This window comes from Oncorhynchus masou, chromosome 14 (genome assembly GCF_036934945.1).
Source record: "Oncorhynchus masou masou isolate Uvic2021 chromosome 14, UVic_Omas_1.1, whole genome shotgun sequence".
In the NCBI taxonomy this organism is placed as follows: Eukaryota; Metazoa; Chordata; class Actinopteri; order Salmoniformes; family Salmonidae; genus Oncorhynchus; species Oncorhynchus masou.
Window position 1 is genome coordinate 12,173,806 of NC_088225.1, and position 19,784 is coordinate 12,193,589.

At 43.8% G+C, this 19,784-nt stretch overlaps 1 pseudogene; it reads right to left on the bottom strand.

Moving 5' to 3' along the window:
- Positions 1-9,728: 9,728 nt before the first annotated feature.
- On the bottom strand, positions 9,729-19,569 carry LOC135554248 (CD9 antigen-like; annotated as a pseudogene).
- Positions 19,570-19,784: the final 215 nt, after the last annotated feature.

The window sequence follows — 19,784 nt, forward strand, 5'->3', positions numbered from 1 at the left end:
CTTTTATGTCAAAGATACAAAAACAATACAGTATAGTAAATAATACACTACTCTGCTAAAACACTACGGTGAATACTATAGTGTATAAATATAGTAATACTACAGTATTTATACCATAGTATACTATAGTATTACATCATGTGGGTTGGTACAAAAGCAGGTTTCCTAAACCATAAAAGTGAAACTTGATTAGGGTCAGGTTCACCTCTCAGCAATTGCTGATGTTCTTGTGCTACAGCAGATTATGGTTTATTTTCCTACCATAATAACAAAGCACAGTTATAGGAACTGTGTCAGGTTACTTGGCCATATCAGGGTAAGTGTGGAATGGTCAGAGGCTCCCTCGGGGGGATTGGATAATTCAATGTGTGCTTTGACTTGCATGACAATGCCACCCTCTTGTGGAGTGAAGAGAGCGTGTCATCTCTAACGTAATTATGATTAAGTGTCAACTTGATTTGTATTATGGTAAATTATAGCAAGGCTGAAATTCTATATCCCTGTAGAACTGACAAGCATAATTGGAATCGGCATGCCATTGTTGAGAATAATTGCTAATTAAGACTACTTGAATACGTGAATACATGTGGTATATACATTTCTCTTTTTCCTCGTCCCAGTGTGTTGATGCACGTTGAGAAACAATCATATTGGCAATGTATTTTAAACAAAAAGTTTACGGTATCCTCCTACTTTACATTCTCACGAGTTTCGGGTAGAAAACGGATGCGTTTTCAACCTAGAATGGTGGTATTCAATGATAAGAACGGCAAGTACCATGCCAAACAACACGAGGAGAAGCATTCGGAAGATTTGCCATTTCAATCATACAGTAATAGCGATTGCAATCAAGGAAAAATTCAGAATTTACATCGTGGAAAGTTTTCCATCACAGGAAACGATGAGAACCACTCAGATTCAGTAACTCCATGTAAACTATAAGTGGTCTCTGTTTGTCATGTAGGCTATTCTACCATTCAGCCTATCCCGTTTAGTTTGACTAGTTATTTATTTTCTCAAAGTATGCATAATAGGCTAATGTTATGTCTGTTTTAGGAGTGCGTGCAGGAAAGATCCGAGTTCGAGGTGAGATAGCGAAAGTAGAGAGCTGGTTGAGAACGGAGCCAGAGGTAGAATGTGGAGATGAGACTATGACCCTCACTGTCAGAGGGAGAAGAGCCCTACATCTGCTGGTAGACAGAGGTAAATCGGACAGTGACCTATCCCGTTGATCATGACTCTGTTCCGCTACACATTAGTCATTGGATGAAGGTGTCTTCTGTACAGCGGAGTTTTTTAAAGAGCCCTGACGCTCGGTGTGAACAGTAACTCACATCGCTTGGAGTAGGGTATTATAAGCATAACAACCTTCCTTATCTTTTATATCAGCATGACATCATTTATAAAAACAACAACTTAAATGGATTGTTCCCCTGCCTAAGACGTAACATAGTAAGTGTAAATCTGGGACACTCAAATGAGTTTGGTGTGGTTACACAAGACAGAAGGTTACTTAACTTCAAACGTAATCCCTAGACGAGCTGAAGTTAGCCATTTTTTTATACAAATGAATACATACCATACGAAACGTAGCATATCATATTTACGTACAGAATCATACGGAAGACAATGGACTATTTTGCTAATTAGCTATCTGCGTCTCTGAACACCTTTGTGTAAATGGAAAACGGACGCCACAAACTTGACTCGTCACTAAAAAAAATACTATTGGCTGCAACTGTTAAAAACAGTGTACAGTAATTTCATTTGTGAAATGATTTTGATGTGATATGAAAGTAGAGAGGATTTATGTTTCTAGAAACATACTGCAATTGAGAATTGATTCACTTTTTAGATGGAGTATTTGACTATTTTGGCTTCCAGAGCCAAATCGCCTTTAACAAAACATGTAAGGTCCTTGGACTATAAGGAGTACAGTTAGCCCAGTAATGGACTAAAGGAGCCTAAGGCTGACCACAAGGCGTGTGGGTGTGAATGATGCATAACTAGGCTATTCTATTCATTTGTCCTCTTGCCTTTAGCGAATGCCTCTGCTGTCACCTTGGCCCAACTACCCTCTGCATGTGGCTACTCTGTCGAGTCGACATGGCGAGACCTGATGTTTGTGGTACATTATAATGCCTGTCACATCAAGCAAGAAGAGGTAAAGTAGCACTCACCCCTCTCCCCTTAAAAGTAACTTGGTGTCCATAGTCACAATCCATTCTCCAAACTTGTCAGACTGGCAGGTGAAAACTGTTCCTTGACTGTCATTCTGTCAACATAAAAGCTTTTTCTATTGTTCTTCACACACCATTATTCACTCCTTTCCTGTGGCCTGCGGTGCTGCTGACAGGATGGTAGTTATGTGTTGCCCCTGATCTGGAGAGGGACCCCTGTGAAGATGTCCTGCCCAGTGTCTCAGGCCCTGGCCCCCGCCTCACTCTGCTGCTCGTCTCAGGGAATGACAAGTTCATGGAGCCAAAGAGGAGCTCCGAGTCCAGGGTAAGTGTGGAGTTATATAGTATAATTTATCACAATTGTACTCCGCCTGCACACTATGGCTGCTGAACAGACAGATTTAGAGGCATAATTTGGACTGAATCCAATGTTTCTGTAACTATATTTCTACTGCTATCATGAGTCTATAGGGATACTGTCAGGTCTGTATGTGAGCTGTGTTGGTTTCCCCCTGCAGTTAGAGGAAAATGGACGCCACTGCGTTCGCTGGCCCTGCAGTGTGGCTACAGTATGGACAGGCAACATGGAGAGCTGCTCATATCTGCACCCTTCACTGCCTGTGGGATCACATTAAAGGTGAGCCGTGGCACTCCTATTGCGCTATGACTTGGGATGGAAATGATGACTCGGGGCTACTTGACTGTCCTTTTTGCTTTTACATGAAATTTGCTAAACCAATTTCTTTGCTTAATAAGGTTGTGTTTTACACTGAGTGAACAAAACATTAGGAACACCTGCTCTTTCCATGAGACTGACCAGGTGAAAGCTCCCTTTTAGGCCTTGAGACATGGATTGTGTATGTGTGCCGTTCAGAGGGTTGAATGGGCAAGACAAAAGATTGCAGTGCCTTTGAACGGGGTATGGTAGTAGGTGCAAAGCGCACCGGTTTGTCAAGATGCACATCATCTGCACATCGATCACTCCAGTGTTAATTTGCGAAATTGTAATTACTTCACTACTATGGCCTATTTATTGCCACACACCGTATATAGGCTTTTCTTTATTGTTGACTGTACTTTTGTTTATTCCACGTGTAACTCTGTTGTTTGTGTCGCACTGCTTTCCTTTATCTTGGCCAGGTCGCAGTTGTAAATGAGAACTTGTTCTCAACTGGCCAACCTGGTTAAATAAAGGTGAAATTAAAAAAAGAACTGCAATGCTGCTGGGGTTTCATACTCAAATGTTTCCTGAGTGTATCAAGGATGGTCCACCACCAAAAGGACATCCAGCCAACTTGACACAACTGTGGGAAGCATTGGAGTCAACATGGGACAACATCCCTGTGGAATGCTTTCAACACCTTATAGTCCATGCCCCGAAGAATTGAGTCTGTTCTGAGAGAAAAACTGGGTGCAAATCAATATTAGGAAATGTGTTCCTAATATTTGTACACTCAGTGAAATGATAATTTCCCCACCTAACTGAAATTATGTACATTTTCTTTCAGGATGGAAAATACACACTCTCTTCAAGTAGGAGAGAAAGCCATCACACTGGCCTGTCCTTCTTCTCTGCCTGACCAAGTAATACAACCCCTCCGATCTGCAGTAGATTTCCCCATTATGTAACTATGGGCCCAACAAACCCAGTTTCCACAACCCTGCTGTCTAACCCTTCTTCCATAACCCTGTCTTACCCAGTGCTTCACCCATTCTTCCCATTCAATCCCCTGCCCACATTGCCCCCCGATCAGCCTCCAGCCCTGGTATCCATGTTACTTCTCCCTTGAGTACAGGCCCTTCTGTCCATCCTCCCCTGGCTCAGCGTCTTCAGGCCTACCCATTCTCTCAGTATTACTACCTCAACACGATGCCCCTCAGTGAGTCATACCAGTCACCCCTCTCCTTGTCCCCCCACTCAACTCCCAACTACAGGCCTCACTGAGTTGAAGCCAGGCCACACTCCTATCCCAAGCCACCCCAACTACAATAACCCCCATTTTACTCAGTATTCTTCCACTACAGCTGGTCATCCAGTTCACTCTGAAGCCCCCACTCTCCGAACCCCTGAGTATACTCTCCACCCATACTAGCATCACCCCAAAATCCCTATGCTTGAGCCACCTCAAGGGCCCAGTCCTGGTGCCAAGATGGGTACTTCCACCAATGGTCCTCAGGTTGAACCACCTGCCCCTCACACCCCTAACCCAGTGTTTCCACACTACTACCTGACCACCCCAAAGTGCCTCCCTATAACCCACCCAACTTCCTCAGCCTGATAGCCCTGCCTCTCACTCTACTCTCCCTGTTAGCAGTTCACAAACACACCATAGAACTCCTGTTCCTCATGTGCCTCACCCTCCACCCTATCCTCACTACTACACCCCACAAACACCCAGTGGTGAAGAGATCCCATCACCCTGAGAATTACCCTTTTATTCATCTTCAACCTTTGAAACCTATCACTTCCCCTAACTCATCTCCCACCTTAACAGAGATCCCATTCTACCAATACACTCTTAATTTTCCTTACAAGCCTCCACCGATCCAGAAACACAGAATTGGTCTCCAGACCAACAATCCCTCTAGACCCATGGACAAACAGCCTCCAGTTGTCCCATCTCCCCCTGCGTCGTCTCCTGATCAAAGTGGAGAGTCACACCCTCATGGTCACCTGAAATGGCCTCCACAACAACAGCCCTCCAATTCACACACAGCCCAGAGCCTGTCTACCAGTTCTACCTCTGTTGCCCGTGCTGCAACCCAACCTCTTCTCTTTCCAAGCTTCCCCCCGTTGTACTACCTCCATCTCAAATCACCCATCAGCAACCCTCAACAAGAACAAAACCCTGTTACTGTCCTCCCCACTGCTCCGCCTGCATCCTCTTCAACCTCTACTCCAAGCATCTGGCCATCCAGTTTATCCACACTACTACGATCACCCATACTATTACTACTCAATGCCTTATGATCCATACAGATTAGCTCAACCTGTTGATCATGCATCTTCTGCCCCATCGAAAGGAGCTCCGACTCCCCCACCTCAGACCTCTGCTCCTCACACTATGGAGACTTCTCCCCAACTAGCCCTCCCATATGACTACGCCCAGGCCAAAATGCCTATCCAGATTACTACCCAACCTCGACCTCCTGCCACTAACATTCCTCAAACCTCCTGAAATGCCACCTTTTCCCTTTGACCCTTACTACTTCTACTACCATCCTGGAATGTCCATCTACGACCAGGACCAAAGCTATGATCCCAGTACACACGCCGAAAAGACATCAGGGGCTCAAGCTCCCCTAGATTCTGACCATTATAGAAGAGGAAGATTTGCCCGCACTCCAACCCATGCACCCCATCCTACCACCAACCCCATTCATAACCCCTCACGCCATCACATCATTCATCCACAACCTTCAACCATTCCTTCCCCTCATCGTCCCAACCCAGGGCCCCTGGAGATCTGCTAGACACAGTGATGAAAGGTAAGTCTTCATCTTGAATATTTCTACTGTATGTGTGAACTGAACCACTCTTGAAAGGCTGTGGTTCTCATATCAGTGCAGGCACTATAAAGAGCCACAAGAGGGCACCTCACCTCTACTAGGTGATCCTGGAGACCACCGTGTAATTGGTTTCACTTCAGTATCAAATATCCACTTTCTTATGTAGAAGTTCATAAACCTGGTTTGTCACACCAGTATCGTTTCCTTTTCCTCCATACAGACCCTGGTTTAAAAGCCGATACACACACACACACACACCCTGTGGCTTGTCCGACCATGACTGTGACGGCTCCTTAGGTTGCTGCTCTTACCTTATGGATGGTTCGTCTCTCGATCTCAAGCTCCTGGTCATGGTGTTGCTATGGAGAAGCCATAACAGTTGGCTGTTTGGTGTTTCACTGACATCAAAGCACGTCCCAGAGGAAGATCTCAGATAGGAGGAGAGGAAGTGGTCTTCCAGCGTGTCCATTTCGGGATGTCCGTTTTCAAACTGCTTTGCTACTCATTAGTTTACTCATTAGTGTGTGTGTCAACCCTCAGTGTACATCAGGGCGTCAATTTGTGGCTCTCTGGTGGACCCCGCGGTCACCCTTCCCCCTCTGCCTATGGACAGCCATGTGTCCTGCACCCCCCCAGAGGATGACCTCTGACCTGTACAGTGTACCCCTGGATGGCTGTGGAGTGCACAGATACGTACGTTACTGTCCTGCTACTCTACATCCTTATAAAACTGTTCAACATATTACTTGTGTATTAGTGTTTTGTATGTTATAGTTTGATGTTATTTCTTTTGACCTGCTGCTCATGTCTGTTTGGTTTGGAGGATGGTTTGGTCATGGTCAGGTCATGGTCAGGCCATGGTCAGGTCATGGTCAGGCCATGGTTTGGTCATGGTCAGGCCATGGTTTGGTCATGGTCAGGCCATGGTTTGGTCATGGTCAGGTCATGGTTTGGTCATGGTCAGGCTATGGTCAGGCCATGGTCTGGTCATGGTTTGGTCATGGTCAGGTCATGGTCAGGTCATGGTTTGGTCATGGTCAGGTCATGGTTTGGTCATGGTCAGGCCATGGTCTGATCATGGTTTGGTCATAGGTCAGGTCATGGATTGGTCATGGTCAGGCCATGGTTTGGTCATGGTTTGGTCATAGGTCAGGCCATGGCTTGGTCATGGTCAGGCCATGGTTTGGTCATGGTCAGGCCATGGTTTGGTCATGGTCAGGCCATGGCTTGGTCATGGTCAGGCCATGGTTTGGTCATGGTCAGGTCATGGTCCACTTGTTGGAGTTCAACGCTTTACTTTCCACACAACATAAACACAACACCACGTCTGAAGACTCACCTGTCCGCTAAAGCCATTTTACTACCTGAACAAATGGTTCAAATCCCCAGCAAATGTATTTCATTATTTTTCCCAGAAGTTACCATTTGAATGCTAATGCTTTCAAACCATGATGATGAACTTGCAATCCTTTAGTACATTTGGGATAGTGTAACATGAGCTTGTCTTCTGTGTAGGTTGATGGAGTGCAGGGTTCTCCTGATTCTCCAGGGAGGGTGAGGTACCAGGTGAGGAACACCACCCCTGTCCCCACTCAGGGCTCATTGGCTGTCCAGCTACAAATCGCTACAGGTAGGACTGTATAAGTAATGAAACATTCAGGAGTAGCAGCAGAGCTATGTAGGACTCTGAGGAGTGGGTTTTATCATACTGTATCTGCCAACTAACCACTAACGCTCCCCATGTTTACTTCTGCCTGTAGATGAGCACTACAGCAGCTTCTACTCAGAAAAACATTGACCAATCAGTCTACTTCAGGGGCGACCTCTGCACCTGGAGGTGAGTCTGCTGAGCCCCCCAGACATGGACCCTAGCCTGGTGCACTACTGTCTGGCTTACCCAGACACACCACGGGCCCGCTGGCTGTTCATCTATGATGGGTCGGTTGTTCCACTATAGTTCCTGTTTGTTTACATGCAACAGCACAGAGAGAGCACTGCAAAGATGCATGAAATATCCATATTCTCTAGGTTTTTCCACAGCACCTGCTGCTCAGCTCCACTAAATAACTGTCCATATTGTGAACAGGCAATTATTTTGTCTGAAGAAAACCTCCACATTGTTTTGTCTTGTTTTTCAGCTGTCCCAGCCGTGATAACTCCCAGGCTCCTCCCCCACCCCCGGAGGCTCACAATCACCACCTTCCAGTCTTTACACACAGGAAGTCACTCCCACCTGGAGGACCAGGTCAGTTTCAGCCAATGGGATTCAGTGCATTTGAATGTGTTCTCCTGTCCTCGTCCACAACAGCTCTACTTCATGTGCTCCCCAGCAGATGGGGACTGTATTGAGGGTTGCTTCAGTGGTTGAATTAACACTCCTATAATGGCTTGGACAATTTTGAGCACAAGGTGGGAGTATAAACCATCCATTTCTTGAAGTTATTATAATGTACTGTATTAATACTGAAGTGCTCAAATGTACTTGTTTCTTACAGTATTCAACTTGACACTCATGTCTAAGTTACATTAACTATTACTCATTTGTAGGATCAAACCTGGACAAATACACGTTTACTCACAATTAGTCAATGATTTGTTCTCCTCCAGCACTTATTCAGTCAGGCAGTAAGCACAATGACATCAGACAAGAGGGGATGAAACACTTTATTTTAACAAAAAGCTCCACATTTGGTGCAGAATCTCAGTACAAGAAGTGTCACTACAGACCCTGGTTCGATTCCATCACAAACGGCCGGGATTGGGAGTCCCATAGGGCGGCGCACAATTGGTCCAGCGTTGTTAGGGTTTGGCTGGGGTAGGCTGTCTTTGAAAATAAGAATTTGTTAACTGACTTGCCTAGTTAAATAAAATAAAAAATAAACACGTTACACAGTCAGTATTAGCTTGCAACAGAACATAAGCGGTTCTCACAGTGCAAAACAAGTGTTGGAAATTGAAAATCTATAAAAAAAGACTCACTACAAGACAATTGACCTGGTTAGGTACACCATTGGGCCCACTCCTGCGTTTACTGGGCAACACTTTGGCTAGTGTACCAAGGCACTCCATATGAAGTGTTTATTCTATCACACTCAGCCTCCATTACAACTGCTGCTTGACAGGGCATTCAGGGAGATGATTCCCAATAGCAATAAGGTTTGAGTGACTCAAAATTACAAGGAAATGTATCCTAGTTGCATACATTAGTTTGCTTATAAAAATCAGTTCACATGCTAGAAATTGGCATCAACGTAATAGAATAAGTCAAGCGAATTTGAACGTTCCAGAGACATATTTAAGGATCAATGACTCAACTTTGTATATGGTATCATCCGACGTCAACATCCAAACATGGAATGAAGAAATCAAAGGTGTTTCATATCACCTCAGAGCGTACAAGTGGAGCTGAAGTTGGGGGAATCTACTTTAGTATTGTTAAGAATCATTAAGATGTCATTAAGATTAACTACATTGTTAATAAATGTACTCAATTTGGCATGGAGACTACCAACTACAGAACAATCCAGTTCGCAGTTAAATCCTTGTAAAAATTAACTTTAAGAAACACATTTTCTAGGATCACAATTCTGTCAGCAGTACATTGATATGGATTGCAACACAGACATGATTCTAAACTGATGTGATTACAGGGAAAGGTCAACATGTTGGACAGTGATTTTTTTGTTTTAAAGCATGAGCAGCTTCACTTCTCTGATTACAGTAGTGCCCTCAGTCATACGGAGCACTGAATATCTAATAAAATGGCCCCTTTCATGTAAGCAGCATTCATGTCACCAAGAGCAGCTATTCACTAACATTTGATAAGTGATTAAAAAGATTGTTTAAAAAAAAAAGAAGATTCAGGACTACAGTGGGAAGAGGGGCAGAACAAACAGCTGCTACAGAGCAACAGTGTCTTGTCTGCCCTGTTCATATGTCATCTAAATGGATGGTGTGGTCTCATTCTTCTGAGCGCTGCTAATGGCATGTCAAGATGATCTAGAGCCCTGACCAGCTACGCAAATTAATGAAAGCTAATTAGGACATCAGTTTTTATTGGTCGCCTCTCCAGAAGTATTATGTGAAAGGATGGGGTAATGATCACTGAATGACAACTATCTGGTTTGGTCTAGTGGAGAAAACTGTGTTTGAATATGGTGGTGGTCCTGTCCCCTCAATACACAGCCTGGCTGTGGTACAGGGGACAGAGAGGTGACTCCTCTTGATCTGTTTCATGAGGATGCTGCAGCACACCAGGGCCGTGATCTAGGAGCAACAGGAGGAGGTGGGGATGCAGGGAGGAAAGGGTTAAGCAGAACGGGATCAGATAAAGAGAGCAAGGTGGAGCAATCACCCCCCCCCCCCCCATCACATTCAGTATTAGACCACATGCTGCAACAGGGTGAGATTCATTAGTGCAAATCCCCACCTAAAATATGGCTTCTGAGACAAGCAAATGTACCAAAGGAGTGTGAATTGAAGACGAGAAACACTAATTCCAGGCATTTAAATGGGACAAGTTGGATAGCTTGCAGTGAGACTAGACATTGACCTTACTGAGCAGTGGAAAGAAAGAATCTGTGTGCAAGGAAAGAAGCATAGATCATTAGTGTAAATAAAGATGGAGGGGTAAGGAGTTACAGTGCATCAGCCACAGGTATGATGACAGGGAGCGGGGAAAAGACCACAGGGTCCTGGTTAGGGGGGGAGAGGACAGTAGAGGAGAGGAGGATGTAGGGGGAGGAGAGGACTGGGAGCGCTGGATCTCTTTGCTGAGGAGGGAGCTGCACACCAGGGCAAAGATCTGAAAGGATGGAGAGAGGGAACGGGAGGGGAGGGATGGGAGAAACAGACACAGGGTTTATAACAAAGGAGAAGCAGAGGGTTGGTTTGCTTCAACTCCTCTGACAATCAGTTCCATCAAATTCAGTGCATTTCTAAACCTGCAGCAACATCTACCCTGGTTAACAAATTTGTCCACTGAACTGTGTGTAGTATTGCCTACCAGCGTAGCAGCAGTCCCAAGGAAGAGGCCCATCACCAGAGGCGCTTTGGACTCAAAGAGGTTGACGATCACTGTGGGGCAGGCCTGCAGGGGGACAGAGACACCAGAGGGGGACAGGTTAGGGCCTTGGGCAGAGCAGAGATATGGAAATCTAGGCCAGGCTCCTCGATGCCTCCATAGTAGAATAAATAAAGTAACAAATGTAATTTGTCAGTCAACGGATTATTTTACATGTTTTTATTATAGTCAGTTATACAGTCAATATGAGAAATGACTGAATCGGGCCTCCCGAGTGGCACAGTGGTCTAAGGCACTGCATCGCAGTGCTAGCTGTGCCAACAGAGATTCTGGGTTCCCTTGTCTCATCGTGCACTAGTGACTCCTGTGGCGGGCCGGGCGCAGTGCACGCTGACCAGGTCGCCAGGTGTATGGTGTTTCCTCCGTCACATTGGTGCGGCTGGCTTCTGGGTTGGATGTGCGTTGTGTCAAGAAGCAGCGCAACTAGGTTAGGTTGTGTTTCGGAGGACACATGGCTCTCGACCTTCGCCTCTCCCGAGTCCGTACGGGAGTTGCAGCGATGAGACAAGACTACCAATTGGATTCCACGAAATTGGAGAAAAAAAGGGGTAAAAAAAAGAAACGACTGAATCATATGCACCTGTAAAGGGCCGGTAATGTCGAGTGAAACAAAATGGTCCCAGTAAGCAAAATGACGTTGAAAATCTGCCTAAAATACGTATTTTCCCAGATGTTGAAGTAATGTTCACTTTTGTTTCTGTATTTTATGGCACGTTGAAAAATACATAATTTCATATCAGTTTTATTTTCAGTTCTTAATTGAAGTTGAAAAGATGTCGTTTATAGACGTCTATGTTTGGACCAAATCAAGGCCGATCCACACCAGACGAAATCTGATTTGGTTCAGACTGGACCAAAAATCAGTGTCCGTGGACATTAATCAAGGTTGCACCAAATTTGAACCAAACATAGATGATTGGACCATCTATGATTGGACCAAAAACCAATGTGGACGTGGAAATTAAGGCCGGTCCGGACTGCACCAAGAAAAAAAGATGTCCAAAAGGTGCTTACTGGGGTGTAGCCAACTGTGTCAGCCCACAATGGAATTTTAGGAATGGGCCGTTGGCTGTGACTAATCAATTTGGCGATTAAAACTATAATATCAGCTATCCAACATTATCAGCCTATTTGCAATGTGTATTACATTTTTCGCTATGATCAGCTCGTCAACAAATTTACAGATATACTTGAAGCCACTGATCATGACAATTTTTTTAACCTTTTTCGTGGTATCTTGTCTCATCGCTACAACTCCCGTACCGGCTCGGGAGAGACTTAAGGTCGAAAGCCATGCCAATCCAACCAAGCCGCACTGCTTCTTAACGCAGCGCGCATCCAACCAATGTGTCAGAGGAAACACTGTGCACCTGGCAACCTTGGTTAGCATGCACTGCGCTCGGCCCGCCACAGGAGTGGCTGGTGCGCGATGAGTCAAGGATATCCCTACCAGCCAAACAGGTCCCTAACCCGGACGACGCTGGGCCAATTATGCATTGCCCCACGGACCTCCCGGTCGCTGCCGGTTGCAACAGAGCCCGGGCGCGAACCCAGAGTCTCTGGTGGCATAGCTGGCGCTGCAGTACAGCGCCCTTAACCACTGCGCCACCCGGGAGGCCCTGATCATGACAATTTAACCCAGAAGCTGAAACTCCTGGACAGCAGATGTGACTAGCCTGCTTGTCCATTTTCGTTTGACCTGTCCTGTTTTTAGGATATGTTGTTAACGTGTAAGCACGTTTGATTGGGTGCCAATTAGGTTATTTTTGATCTGAGAAATCTGCATGTTGTAAAAGTGTCCATCTCATTACATTGTCATAGATTATCTCCAGCCTGTAGGCTACAGAAAAAGGCCACATACTCTTTTTACCATATCCTGTATTTGCTACATGATTTATGCTAGATTTGATGGAATGTTGGTGGAGCGCCGCAGCAATGCATTTCTCCAACAGCACCCTGGAGAGGTGCGCTGTGAACAGACAAGTGAAAAATGCTGCGCCTTTGAGAAAATGAGCACAGGGCAGCTTCTGCACCTGTAACTTATGTTTACTCGCAAATATCCATTGAATGGACAACAATGTATGAAATACATTGAAGTTCAAGCTGCATATGTTTTTTTAAGTTAATAGGATTTGGCCTATAATGAAGACACTCACAGGGAGAGTGAAGGTCTCCAAAAAGCCGGTATCTGGACATGTTCTTTTGACCAAGGGGTCCAAGGCACCAATGAGTCCACAGCAGTGCAACTAGAGAGAGGGAGAGAAAAAAGGCAAATGCCATTCAGAATGTGTACATAATTGTTACAATAGTTGTACAATTTGTTAAAGAGCTGTGGTTTGAATTAGCTCTGATGGAGTGAAATGTGCCTAACTAAAGCTGTGATGCCATCAATAGTTTGGGAATAGGTTTGATCTTTACCACATTGTGGAACATGGACAGGGTAACAGTCAAGCTTGGGTCTCCTTTGTCCACATACTGAGCGTACACAGTTATATAGAATTTTGCCAGCTGCTCTCCCACCTGCACAGCAAAAAGAGAAGACAACATATGAGGTAGAGTTACTGTTGACTACTACCATTTCATGAAATAGCACAGGGTTTGGTGATCTGCGTGAAAGGCAAGCCTTGGCTTGAAGTTGTTTATCATTCATAATTCTCTCGCTCCCTCTTTCCCTTCCCTCTCTCACCTCGTCGCTTCTCATGTAGGCGAACACACCGGCTGCAATCTCTAATCCAGCCAGGATAGCCAGCAGGCAGGAAAACTGGGAGGGGCAGGTAGAACACATACAGTATGAATTACCACACATATAACCGCAGTATCACTGGATATGTATAAACTGTCCTTTAAATGGACTTATTTCTTATTCGTGTTGACGTTAAATGTTTGCACAATAAATCAAGTTGAATTTGAAGTTGCAACAATGAGAAAAGACCATGACCTTTCTGAGAAACTGAAGGTCACTATGTGCCTCTAAAGTAAATCACTGGCTATCTTCACAAGCTACTCAAGCATAGAAGAGCTAACATTCCTCAACCTGAGTGCTGGTTATAATGTGAGAGCGATCACATACTGTATGACACGCTCAGTCATTCATCCAATAATAAACCACACAGAGAAAGCAATTGCTGCCTCAATATGGCAACAAGAAGCTCTGAGCAAGAAATAATCTGATTAGTCTGATTTCTGAACCTGCAGCCAGAAACCAGTTTCAGCTCATCATAGCTGTAAATTAGTAAGCGCATTGCTTTGTCAATCTGACCCTTTTGACCTCTTCCTTGAACTCACTATCCCTAAGAACTGGAAACCTGTCGCAATACCCATGGAATGGTGGTGAACGAGGAAACGGATCACCCACTGAGTTGGTCATACACAAAAATGTATGCCAAGGGCATGTCCTGCAGCAAAGTTTCATACAGGAAGCAAGTATTTCCTATCTCAAGCTCTTGTTAAAAGGGAGCTTAAAAGTCTCTGGCCTTCTCAGACAGAGGCGAGATTCCCAGTGCTCCTCTATGGTTGCAAAGTGCACCAAGGCTCTTGAGGTAGCGGATCAGTTGAGGGATTGATGACAAGTGCTTGCTAGGCCCTTGAGAGGTCAGAGGTGCGGCAAGGAGAACCTGAGAATTCTGTGGCGGGAAAAAGCAGCAGGTTCACTCAGCAATCCATGTCACAGATTAGATTTCCACTGGTGCTTGGTGGGTATGGGCTTTGGGTGAAAAATTGGGCTGAACAAGTTGAGATACTTTCAAGTGAGGAACTCTTATTAGGAAGTGAAACTAATGCATGTTATTATCTAAGGTTACTTACCTCTGCCCACTCAAGACTCTAAATCAGGGCTGTCAAACACTTTGTATCCCCACTTCAGTGTAGTGTAACAAATGAAAAATTGATGTTTTTATTTGTTGTTGCTTACCACTCCCAACGCAGTCCTATTCTCATTGCATGCTCCATAGTCCCCGAAAACAGCCACGAGCAATATCACTGCTCCTAACGCAATCAACACTGACACACCTACAGTATGAGAGGGAGAAAGAGATGCCCATTTGTCAATGTTAGCTGTTCAGCACTAATTATTTTTCAGTAACACTTAAGGTATCCTTTATAAATTATTTAAGTGGTTTATAAGTCATTAATAAACAAAGTTGTATAGTCTGTCTATCCATGGCTTACAGCTGCAAAAAGCTTTCCAAAAAATTTGGGGATGAAGTTTGTAGAGAGCAGTGTTGTGTGAGCTCACCGATGACAAACTGTTGTGTGTTGAGGTCTAGGTCGAAAAATCCTCTGGTCTCAGAGCTGAACCTCAGCCACAAGCCCAACCCCAACATTGCAAAACCCACCAGCTGTCAGAGGAAGAAACCACAAACTGTGCATGAAACCGGTTGGGCAACCACACCTCAAGATCAGTCTCACACAAGATGCTACAAATAGTGTAAAAGATGTTCTTGTATTAAAGGGATACTTCTGGATTTTGGCAAAGAAGCCTGTTAACTATACAAACCCAGCAAAAAAAAAAAAAAAAGTCATTTTCAGGGCCCTGTCTTTCAAAGATAATTCGTAAAAATCCAAGTAACTTCAGATCTTATTTGTAAATCGTTTAAACACTGTTTCCCATGCTTGTTCAATGAACATGTACCTGTGAAACGGTCATTAAAACACTAACAGCTTACAGACGGTAGGCAATTAAGGTCACAGTTATGAAAACTTAGAACACTAAAGAGGCCTTTCTACGGACTCTGAAAAACACCAAAAGAAAGATGCCCAGGGTCTGCGTGAATGCGCCTTAGGCATGCTGCAAGGAGGCATGAGGACTGCAGATGTGGCCAGGACAATAAATTGCAATGTCCGTACTGTGAGACGCCTAAGACTCGTCTTCGCAGTGGCACCCACGTGTAACACCTGCACAGGATCCACACCTCCCGAACATCACACCTGCGGGACAGGTACAGGATGGCAACAACTGCCCGAGTTACACCAAGGAACACACAATCCCTCAATCAGTGCTCAGAGTATCTGCAATAGACAGAGGCTGGACTGAGGGCTTGTAGGCCTGTTGTATGGCAGGTCCTCACCAGACATCACCTGCAACAACATTGCCTATGGGCACAAACCCACCGTTGCTGGATCAGACAGGACTGGCAAAAAGTGTTATTCTCTGACGAGTCGCAGTTGTGTCTCACCAGGGGTGATGGTCAGATTCTCATGTATCGTCAAAGGAATGAGCGTTACACAGAGGCCTGTACTCTGGAGCGGGATTGATTTGTAGGGTCTGTCATGGTCTGAGGCAGTGTGTCACAGCATCATCGGACTGAGCTTGTTGTCATTGCAGGCAATCTCAACGCTGTGCGTTACAGGGAAGACATCCTCCTCCCTCATGTTGTACCCTTTTGCAGGCTCATCCTGACATGACCCTCCAGCATGACAATGCCACCAGCCATACTGCTTGTTCTGTGCATGATTTCCTGCAAGACAGGAATGTCAGGGTTCTGCCATGGCCAGCGAAGAGCCCGGATTACAATCCCATTGAGCACGTCTGGGACCTGTTGGATCGGAGGGTGAGGGCTAGGGCCATTCTCCCCAGAAATGTCTGGGAACTTGCACGTGCCTTGGTGGAAGAGTGGAGTAACATCTCACAGCAAGAACTGGCAAATCTGGTGCAGTCCATGAGGAGATGCAATGCAGTACTTAATGCAGCTGGTGGCCACACCAGATACTGATTTGTTACTTTTAATTTTGACACATTATTCCATTTGTTAGTCACATGTCTGTGGAACTTGTTCAGTTTGTCTCAGTTGTTGAATCTTATGTTCATACAAATATTTACACATGTTAAGTTTGCTGAAAATAAAACAGTTGACAGTGAGGACGTTTCTTTTTTTGCTGATTTTTGAAAATAGTACCAATTAAAAACCCTTGAATGAGTACATGTATCCAAACTTTCGACTTGTACTGTATATTGAAAGCAGTAACTCCCCTCAAAGTACTGTGAACATTTCATGACTCTAGGACCAAGAAATGTATTCAAAATAGCTTCTGAAGTTTCATAATTGTATGTTTGTTAATGGAAAAATATGGACATTTTTTCATTTCCTGAAAAGTTTGTTTTGGAGAAGGTTTTCATCTGACAATGATGATTGGTAACATGATGACAGTAATGTCATCATGTAATGTGAGGTGTAGCACTGTTTAGAAAAAAAGGACTACAAATATAGTCTAGTTTGGGAAAGCTAGATAAACAAGACATTAAGAAAATGTTTCAAGAGGCATTCCTTTCAAAGCACAGAATAAATACTGAACAGAATAGCTTCCTCAGCCAGTGGGCAGGATTAAACTAGTTCAACAAATTAAACAGCACACTTGTGTGATTCCACTCTGCCATTTAAGTTTGTTTTTGTTTCTTACTTTTGATTCATTTATATGGGAATTCCCCTAGTTGGATTATCAGTTAGTAGACTAACCACACCTCAATGATGCAGTAAGTCTGTGGTTTTGCATCTGTCGGCTCATATTTCACATACTATTACCTGTTCAATGATTTAGGCCTGCTTTTCCTTCTTTTGTATTCTTATTGCATTTATTGGATATAAAGGCCCGATCAGAAGGGTCACCTAAATGGTTGTGTGGATGAATGCCAACATGTTGAAACAAAATGTCTTGCTTATTTCCAGTAATGAAGGAGAACTGATGTTTGCGTACACTACAAACGCACGAACACACACACAGACCTATATCCACATTACACACAATCTGCTGCCGTTACTTTATTTTACCTTGATCATTATCTATCCTGATGCCTAGTCACTTTACCCTGCCGTCATGTACATATCTACCTCAAATACCTCTGCACATTGATCTGGTACTCCCCGTATAAAGCTGCACATTCATTTGGTACTCCCTGTCTGTAGCTCCATTCTCCTGTATTTTATTTCTTGTTAGTAATGTATTTGTATTGTTCTTTTAAAACTCTGCATCGCTGGGAAGGGCAAGCATTCCACGGTAAAGTCTACACCAGTTATATTTGGCACGTGACAAATCCAACTTTATTTGAAGTGGACAACTGTGAGCAATAGACATGAGCTGATACTTTGATGGGAAAGGCGTTTAAATCAGACAGACAATACATGCATCCTTTTAATAACAGCAGTGAATCTCTTACCCATACAGAGATGGTTGCAAGGGTCTGGACAAAATTTTAATATGAGATTTAGCTATTTGACTTTAAGTAAAGCTTATTTCCGTATCAGTAAATGACAAATGCTGCCTAGGTGATCAAATATAAATATACAATGCCCTTTGAACTATTCACATTTGACATCTCATACACACCAGATACCAATTTGTTACCACTAGGCCTACAGTTTAGTTAGATTATGGATACTTACGGCAAAAAGGATGTTGAAAAGGATGAGGATACACTTGCACAGCTGGCCACATCCGTCCAGTGCCATGATCAAATGTTTGCTAACACGCTACACTCAGGAAGTCAGAAATACAGTCTTGTGTCCTGGGAAAATAATGGAAGATATTGTAAACATTTAGATGTTTACAATGTGTGTGAAAAAAAGTCCGGTGATAGGTAGACTGTCGAGGGTATCGGCTCAATTTCACGCCATATGTATTGAATTCAAAATAAAATAAATCGTGAACATGAAAAATAAAGTTGAATGTAAACATTTTCGATGATGGGTCAATTGTCAGTCACGGGTCAATGTAGGGATATTAGAACCATGTCAATCTAATACATTTAATGACAAACCATCTAACTACTTAGGCAAACATATTTTTTCGATGCAGGTGTATGGCGAACCAGTTACCAACACCTGCGCCGAACGTTGTGCAATTCATATGTTTACCTAAGTAGACATGCTTCCAATATCCGTACATTATTTGACCCGTGGCAATTGAAGTACGTTAGCTCAAACGAAGTGACGTCAGACCGTCTACCCAAGTCGGCAATAGAAAAAAAAACCTGTCTATCATGTTCATTGATTGGGTTTAAGACGAACTGTCACTCCAAAACTAGCGAACAAATGGAGCCTCATTGTCTACGCCTTCCCCTAAACCCCGCCCTTCACGGAAAAATAATAATGCAAAAACTCGCAATCGAAAAGCATGGCAGTGAAAGAAAAAAAACTGACATCGAAAGTAAAGATACGAGTAGCGTAACCAAAAGCGAGTACATGCAGGCAAGAGCGTAGAAAAAAATGTATTCAATAGGATTGGTTGCTGGGAAAGTTTAACCTAAAATTATTGTTGCATTCGTTTATAAATATTTTTGTTCATCATTTGTCATAAAGTTTTACTCTCGCCTTTAAATTATTTGCTTACAAGTTTTAGGGTGTTGCTTTTGATGTCTTATTTCTGTTTACAATTCTGTACAATTTGCCTTCAATTGTTTGTTTTTTGATTTCAACATCCATTATTTCAGCTGTCCTCAAATATAATGTTTACATTCTCAGGTTTATTTCTCATGTTCCCGATTTATTTTGGATTCAATACATAGGGCGTGAAATTGACCCCATACGAGGGTTGGTGGGAGTATTTAGTTAACTATACAGTATCATAGACAGGGTTGAATCATTGCAAGGTAAAATACTTCATTAGGAACATTTTGTAACAGCTCGTGTTTCTCTTCTACCTCGAACTACAGTGAGGGAAATGTAACGCATGCCTTAACAAATAAACCTACCTGAATTATTTACGTGCAGATCAGTCTCTTCACACTGCAGAATGTAGCTGCAACACCAATCCGTTCTTAAATGTCAGACGTGTGTGAAGAAAACAATGTAATTGTGGGTTCTCGTCTGGTTTAAATCCAACCCCTCAATCCGAATGAATAATTTGATTGGATTAGGTTGTTGAGTGAAGGGTGCGGGGGTGGGGGGCAGTACCACCCAGAAAACAGGATTTAGGAGTGGCAATGAAGGTGAAATGAAACTTATCTTTGGCCAGTTCTGGGAAAACACTTTCGTTATGCGACAAGCAGGTGTGTTGTGCAGGTAATAATGAGTGAAAAT